Here is an 8,647-nt window from a genome sequence, read left to right on the forward strand (position 1 = left end):
CTTTCTTCTTGTATTTCTCTTTCCCTTCTCTTCCTATTGGCCCATCCAGTGACTTCCTATCATTTGCACGCTGGCTCTGGTGCCAGCCTGTCTGGTTTAAGTGCCAGCTCTCAGCTTCCCAGCTGTGTGACCGTAGTAACAATTTCTTCTCAGAAACTTGGCAGCCTTTGTTTCTTCTTCAGTAAAATGGGGATAAGAATAGCATTTAGTGCACAGAGTTGTAATCACCAAATGGAGAAAACCAAGTAAATCTCACAACAGAGAGTTTAAACGCATGTTAATTGTTATTATTGGTGTTTACGACTCTTTGACATGAAAACTGCATGTCTTTTTAGTTTTTACCAGAGAGCCCAAAAACCGATAGACACTGAGGACTCACTAGATCAAATCAAGATGGGTCAAGCCAATTAAAAACAAAACGAAACAAAAACACTGCTTGAGCATGAGCTGTGTGCCAGGCACAGCTGGAAATTCCTGCCCCAGAGAGCTTATTTGCTGGGAGTACACAGGACAGAAACCCAGAAAATACGAGGAAGTAATGGCTGGCATACGATGGGTGCCCAACTACTGGAAGACAGTGATTTTCAGAAACCTGTTCATCAGGGACACTTCAAGTAGGTGGGTCCTCAAATTTTTGAATTCAAATCTCTATTTTTTTTATTGAGGTATAATTGACACATAATATGAGGTTTTAGGCGCACAGCTAAAACTAGAGATTCAGTATTCAAATTTCTGTTTTGAGGTGTATTTTAAACTATTTTATTAAATTAATGATAAGATTTTAGTAAAATTTATTAAGTTTTTTAAAAAGTTGTTTTAGGATTTTTTTTATTAATTTATTTTTAAGTAATCTCTACACTTAACATGGGGCTTGAACTCATAACCCCAAGATCAAGAGTCACATGCTCTACTGACCGAGCCAGCCAGGCACCCCTATTTTAAGCTATTTTAGGGGTGCCTGGGTGGCTCCATCGGTTGAGCGTCCGACTTCGGCTCAGGTCGTGATCTCGCGGTTTGTGAGTTCAAGCCCCGCGTCGGGCTCTGGGCTGACAGCTTGGAGCCTGGAGCCTGCTTCAGATTCTCTGTCTCCCTCTCTCTTTCTGTCCCTGCCCTGCTTGCACTCTCTCCTTCTCAAAAATAAATAAACACTAAAAAAATTTTTTTTAAATTGTAATAAATAAGAACATACTTATGACAGGTTACAGGCTAAATTTCAAGATGGTAGAGAGCATCGACACAGTAAGCTTGGTTTCAGGTTGATAGATTTTCATCCAGACTGTGGGGAAGTGTCTCCTTCCACCTCTATTTCGTAAAAGAAAATCTTCATTCATCTAGAGACTTGCAAGGGGAACAATTTTGTTTTGTTTAACAGCTTTATGAGAGATATAATCCACGTACCATACAATTCACCCATTGAAAGGCTGTTGTTTTTTTAATAGTTACAATTTCAACTGCTTATCTTGGTCAATCAAGATTCTCTTGAGACTGTACCAAGAAAATGGAATATGAAGTAAAATAAGAGGGACACCTGGGTGGCTCACTCTGTTGAGCGTCCTACTCTTGATTTTGGCTCAGGTCATGATCTCATGGTTCACTAGATCGAGCCCCGTGCCAGGCTCTGCACTGACAGCATAAAGCCTGCTTGGGATTCTCTCTCTCTCTCCCTCTCTATCTCCCCCTCCCCCACTCACGCTTCCTCATGCGCTCTCGCTCTCTCTCCCAAAAGAAATAAACATTAAAAACAAAATAAAATAAAATGAGGATGCCGTGTGGTGAGGCCAAGTGTCCCTAACATCAATTTTCAAATTTTTATGCTCAAGTGAACATAAAATATTTCCTTCTGCTGCCTAAGTAATTATATAAATTTAAATGTAGAAAATTATTTCATACTAACTAAAATCTTCATTTATCTGCTTTATGTGTTGAGGCTGCACATAGGAGTTAGACTGAAGAGATTTAATTTGACAAACGTAATTGAATATGTGTCACACACCGGGCCCCGTTCCGGACTCTGGGAGTCAGCCATGGGTCATCAGGCCCTGCTCTCGTGAGGCTTAGATTCTAGTACAGGAACGGGCGAGAAGTAAACAAAATGACGCATCAGATGGTGAGAAATGCCATGAAAAACTAAAGCAGGTCAGGAACCAGGTGGGGGAGGGTGGGAGACAGGGAACAGGCCCCTGAGGGGCTGCTACGAGTACAGGGTCCGACCCTGTCTTTATGTGAAATTTTGGTATTTTGTTCATCGCAGGGGTTTGGGGCATTCATTTTGATTTTTTAAGATCGGTACTTTTGGTTACTGAGTTCTTTGGTGCCCTCTTCAATTGCACACTGGTTTCACCCTGGTTTCAGCCCCGGAAGCAGGGTCTGTGTAAATGTGGTCACAGTCACCAGAGGAGGGCTTCGGATGCTTTGCTAAGTCTTCAGAAGTTCCTCTGTGGTCTTTGGAAAGGCCACTAGAGGGTCTTGAGCAAATAGATGATGTGACTGAAAATACCACCTGGGGACTGTTGGTCTGGAAGCTGGGTGGAGACCGAAGGGGAATGAGCCCAGCGCCGGGACCAGTCAGGAAATGTATTGTGACAGTCAGGCCCAGGGCTGCTGGAAGAGTAGGCAGCAGAAAGGAAGCTCGGTGGCCCTGTGCCCCTCACGTATTTTTGCCTGCCCCTAAACCACCCCCAGAAGTCAACATCTCCCAAACAACTGAGCAGACACAATGAATGCCAGCCTCTTGCCTCTTTCTGTTTTTAATATGGTCGATTTGTGCAAAACAGGAAGTTCTGCTGTGACAATGGCATTATTTGTGGCCGAGCAATGTACTTTTGAGAACTCTAAAAACCATGGGTCCCTTGTGCCGCTAGCTCAGCCGTGCTTATGGAATCTCCCGTCGGGTGGGCCCCTTTCCAACAGGGGCCGTGATTTCCCTCTGCTCTGCCAGCAGAATGAACTCAAGAGCGGCTCTGTTCCTAAGACGGGGGACAAGGTTGCTTAGACTTTCGGGAACTCCCAGCTGCGTGGGGCCCTGGCACTGCAGTGGAGAGGGGCTGGCTGAGTGCCAGGCGGGCACTGTGAAGGCAGGGAGATTTACTGGGAGGTCACAGGAAACCCTCCCCCCGCCCAGGCTTTGGTCCCAGATAAAGGGTTCAATGTGAGGTAGTGGCCGCAGGCTGGGGAAACTCAGAGGAAAGGTAATTCCCGGAGACAGAGGCAGACAGGAATGTGTGGTCGGTACCAAGCTGGAGTTGGGAGGCCAGACCCTTCAGCAGGAACTTCCAGTCTTCTGTTCAGCGGAAATGAAATTGCCAGTTCCGGTTCACCCTGGTGGCCTCACTTGCTCAGACATCTCTAGCCATTTTCTAAAATGACATTTTTCACTGGGCCATGAAGACGTTCTTTTGGAGAGTGGTCTTGTGGAATCAGAGTCCGGTTTGAAACCTGACTCTGTGGCTTCCTAGCTGGGTAGCCTCACGCAGATTGCTTAACCTCTCTGAGCCCCAGACCCTCCATGGCGTTTGTGAGACGAAACCCAACAATAGTCAAAACCCCACTCTGCCACACGTTTGTGTGACCGTGGGCAAGACGCTCAGCCAGTTTCTCAGAGCTTCGGTGTTTTCATCTTCGGTGCGGGAATAACAATAGTGCCGACCCCAGAGCCTAGTTGTCAGGATCAAATGAGACAAACCCCTGAATGAGATAAAATAGGAACATGGCATACAGTAAGAACTCAATAAATGGTTAATATAATTGCTGCCATGGTTGGAAATGGTAAGCTGTTCCAGCCTCATTTTGGAATAAAGTGCAATAACATGGGTGCAAGTTGAATTTCAGGACCCCAGTGAAATTATTTCAGAACTCCCTTTCCATCTCCTCTGGTTCCTTTTGACCGACTCAGTCAACAAGCATTTATTGAACATCTACTCTCTGCCGGTCACTGTTAAGAATAGGAGACATGGCAGCCAGCAAAACAGGCATGCGTCCTACTCTCGTGCAGCTTAAGATCTAGTGGGAGAATCAGACGATCAAATAATTTTACGGATTTAGAGCTCCCGAAGGTAATGAGTGTTTTGAAGGAAATATTTGGCAGTTATGAGAACTTATATAACAGGAGGTGCCAGCTTGGCCTAGGGGGTCAAGGAGACTTCTGGAGGAAATAAAGTTTGATTTGAGATCTGCGGATGAGGGAAGTGATTAAGTCCACCCCCGTGTCCCTCCCTCTGACGCCTGGAGGTCTTCACATCTCAGCTCCCCTATACTCTGGGAGTCTCACCCGCCAGCTGTAAGGCACAGACTGTTACAGTCACCTCCCTCCCTGTTTTCTCTTCGAGAGGTCCAGCAGACTGGAGATCAGAGGTGCAAATGTGCTCTGCAGAAAGGGGAAGTTGTATGAAGCCCGCGAAGGCAGAGACCCAGCTAGAGACCCAGCCCGAACGGAAGACAGCTGGAAACCAGAATCCAAGCCCTTCCCAGCTACCTCTGTGGACTCGGCAGACGGGGACTTGGATCTTTCCTGCCTAACGGATACTTCCTGGGCTGCTGAGGGGTGCTGGCTGCGGGCCGATGGCTTGTGGTTTCTCCTTGAGGTTTCCGTGGAGTCAAAACAACACATGGACTTTGATCTCTCTTCAGCAGTTGGCAGAAAGCTCAATTCCAAGCAGAGGCCAAATCAACTTTTGAGGACTAATCCCTCAGCCTCCCCGCTGTCAGGGACAGCCACTTCTGGAAGCTTCACATCTAATTCAGGCTGCAAAAAGCAGCCTTGAATTCTTATTTCTATCACCCACTAAATCCATTCAATTGCCTTCCCTTTTCTTAACTTCGAAATAGCTTCAATTACCCGGCATACAATAGTCACCTGGGTTTAATTTTTTTTTTTCTTTTTTGAGGGGAACTCATTTTAGCTAAGCGATTACAAACAATAGCTTGATTATATTTCTAAATGCTTTTGACACAAGCAACTGCTTCTTTTCCAAAGCATGCACTGAGCTATCGGAATATTGTAATATTTCCCTCCCCCAGCAGTTTTGCCTGGATCTCACCCACTGAAGAAACCAACTGTAAATATTTGACATTCCTTGTACTTCTGGTAGTCCACACTGTTTAGCCTTCTGGGGCTCTCCATTTCAGTTTTAAGCCTCAAGGGAAAATGGAAAGAAAAGGCTGGGGTATGTTTTAGGCCCTGAAACTTTGCTTCTTTATAAATAGTCACCCCTTGGGGCACCTGGGTGGCTCAGTAGGTTAAGCATCAGGTCATGATCTCATGGTTCGTGAGTTCGAGCCCTGCGTTGGGCTCTCCGTTGATAGCACAAAGCCTGCTTCAGATTTCCTCTCTCCCTGCTCCCCCTCCTGTTTGCACTCTCTCTCCTTCTCTCAAAAATAAATAAACATTTAAAGAATAATAAAAAATTGGGGCACCTGGGTCGCTCAGTCTGTTAAGCGACAGACTTCGGCTCAGGTCATGATCTCATGGTTTGTGGGTTCGAGCCCCATGTCAGGCTCTGTGCTGACGACTCAGAGCCTGGAGCCTGCTTCAGATACTGTGTCTCCCTCTCTCTCTGCCCCTCCCCTGCTTGCACTCTGTCTCTCTCAAAAATAAATAAACATTAAAAGAAATTTTTTAATAAAAAATTTCATAAAAAATAAAATAATAGTCATCCCTTGAGGGATGCATGTTAGCATGTTGCCATAGTTTAGGTTTCTAATAAAGGTTTTTGTGTGTGTTTGGTAAAATAGATATACGTAAATTTTACCCTTTTAACCATTTTTAAGCATACAATTCTGTGGCATCACATACATTCACAATGTCATGCAATCTTTGGCACTATCCATTTTCAGATATTTTTCATCATCTGAAACAGAAGCTCTGTACCCATTAAATAGTAGTAGCTCCCCATTATCCTCTCCTCCAGTCTCTGGTAACCACTAATCTATTTTCTAACTATGAATTTGACTATTCTAACTACCTCATATAAGTAGAATCAGATAATATTTGTCCTTTGATGTCTGACTTAATCTCACTTAGCGTAACGTCTTGAAGGTTGATCCATATGGTAGCATATATTAGACTTTCATCCCTTTTTGTAGATCCCATTGCGTGTATATATGCCCCATGTTGTTTATCCAGCACATCTGTTGGTGGACACTTGGGTTATTTCCATTTTTTGCCTAGTGTCTAATAAAGTTTAACATAATAAATACATGGGATCTGGCTCCTCTGTGACCTATGACCAGCGTAACAACTACCTTTTACTTCATTTCATTCTCTAGAAATAGGACATCGGGGCGCCTGGGTGGCTCAGTCCGTTAATTGTCCAACTTGGGCTCAGGTCGTGATCTTGTGGTCCGTGAGTTTGAGCCCCGCATCGGCTCTCTGGGGTCAGCATGGAGCCCCCTTCCGATCCTCTGTCCCTTCCCTGATCAGGCCCACTCTCTCTCTCTCTCTCAAAAATAAATAAACATTAAAAAAAAAATAGAAATAGGACATCGATTAGAGCACCACCAGGGCTCTGCAGGCAAAACTGGTGCTGGAGATAGTCAGTGAAAGATGAGGACCCGTGGTCACTACGGACTTTTGCAGAGCTACACCTGAGGGTCTAGCTGGTCGGAGACGGCACCCTGGGTGAGTGGGATTGCACAACACGGGGGTTCTGACTCTGTAATAAAAGAGAACTTGCATTCATTCGTTCATTCATTCAATTCATTAAACTCATTCATTCTATCATTCTCCCACTCGTTCATTCCAATATTATTTAACACAGTGATGAGCTCAGACTGCCCTGAGCTTCTAACCGTTAGAGGCAGAGAGGCCCGTAAATTGACACTGACAAAACCCAACATTCAGGGCTTTGGGAGAAGCAGGATGGCATGCCATGGGAACCCAGAGAGGTGCCCCTCCTGTCCTCGGGAGCCAGGAAAGGCTATCTGAAGGAATTCACACCTGTGCCAAGTCATTAGGGAAGGGAAGAAATTAGCCAGAGGGAGCAGAGGATGGAGAGGGTGAACCAGGCCTAGGGAGGGTCACCTAAGGGCCCAGAGATGAAAGGAAGGACCTGTAGTTGGCTTACGTGTGTGACTTGGGATTTGAGGTGGGGGTGTGGAGATGTGTGAGAGGCAGAGGCAGTGAAGCCACAGATGTGGGCAGGGATCATTTGGAGAGGGGAACTCATGTGGTGTTTGGGCTCAACCCTGGGGCAAAAGAGAAGTTCTGAGGGCTTTGAAGCCAGGGAAGAAAGCAGATCCTGTTCTACCCTTGAAGGAGGCATCCAGCTGAAAATCCTAAGAACCAACATCTACTGAGCATTTCTGAGGCCTGAGTGCTGCTCTGGGGCCTCATGCTTATCTCAGTTAACCCTCACAACAGCTGATCAGGATGAATGATGAGACCTAGAGAGAATCTTACCAAGGCCTCCAGGCGTGGGTGGCAGGATGCAGATCCCACTGATGAGGGACCATAAGGCAGGCTGAGGGCAAAGTACAAATATAGGTGGGATGTGTGTGACATCTCTCAGGCACTCCCGGCTGCCCAAGACCAAAGGAAAGGAAAGAAAACAAATGGTTAACTGATAGAGATCACAGTCATGCAGGACATGAGTCTCCATCAGTTCACAAATATCTTAGTAAATTACAAGAAAAAGGCAACCTTATCAATTGCTTAATCTCTAGAAACTGGTAGGCTCAGTTTCCTGAGCCCCAACATCTCCTCTTCAGTGATATGGGGAACAAAGGCAAGAAAGAAATGGCAGGTAAAATTAAATTTCCTTATAACCTGCAGCCCATTAACAAATACTTGAGGCAAATACAGAGAAAACATTTCCCCAGGAACCCCCCACCGTCTTAATATTAATGCTTTGCTAGAGGGAAAACAACTTTAGCTTGACAATAGCGAGGCCTCCGGTATCCTGTGAATTTTTTCAGCACAGGAAAATCTCTTTGGAAACTTCCCTTTTGACCTTACCTCCCCAACTCTATAGTACATAGCCAGTCATTCCTCACAACCCCAGTGCAGCTCTTTCTGCCCAAGGGTCCTCCTGCCCGTGCGCTTTAACAAAATCACCTTTTTTGCACCAAAGACATCTTCAAGAATTCTTTCTTGGCCGTCAGCTCCGACCCCATCATCACCCCCAAAACGTCATCATAACCATCACCGCTGCTATTCCGTGTGGTCTGGGGAGCAGAATCAACCGTATCTCCCGGGAACTTGCTGGAAATGCAGAACCTTGGTCCTACACCTTCCAGAACGGAATCTGCATTTCAACAGGATCCTCCAGGGTGATTCCTGAGCACACTGAAGTTAGAGAAGCTCTAAGGTGACTCCCGAGACCAGCTGCATATGAGACTCTCCTGGGTGGACTGTACCCCTGGATGAAGGACTGCAGAGTTTCTGGGGCTGCCGCTCAGGCATCAGGATTTTTTCAAAGTTCCCCCAAGCCCTTGCGTGACGCGTCCCCCTTTCCAGGGAGGTCAGGCTGACTCCTGCAGGAAGGAGGGGAGAGGGGAGGGGGAGGGGGAGGGGGGACTGGGCTCCCGGCCCCCGGAGGCTCTGCAGCTTTAAGAAGGGGAGCTGGCTGCCAGCCACGGAGGCCCCGGGAGGCCGCCTGCCATCTTGCACGGGCCACGTGAGCACAGGCTGCAGGCAGCGACAGTCAGCGCT

The 8,647-nt window shown here is 46.5% G+C and overlaps 1 long non-coding RNA gene across 1 annotated transcript; it reads left to right on the forward strand.

The window, feature by feature from the left end:
* Positions 1 to 251: 251 nt before the first annotated feature.
* On the forward strand, positions 252 to 6,183 carry LOC128773048 (uncharacterized). The gene is made up of 3 exons (XR_008417295.1): positions 252 to 618; positions 4,326 to 5,246; positions 5,453 to 6,183. It is a non-coding gene; the product is annotated as an uncharacterized LOC128773048 (long non-coding RNA).
* Positions 6,184 to 8,647: the final 2,464 nt, after the last annotated feature.

Source organism: Panthera pardus, unplaced genomic scaffold (genome assembly GCF_024362965.1).
Source record: "Panthera pardus isolate Hobbes unplaced genomic scaffold, ASM2436296v1 HiC_scaffold_24, whole genome shotgun sequence".
Lineage (NCBI taxonomy): Eukaryota > Metazoa > Chordata > Mammalia > Carnivora > Felidae > Panthera > Panthera pardus.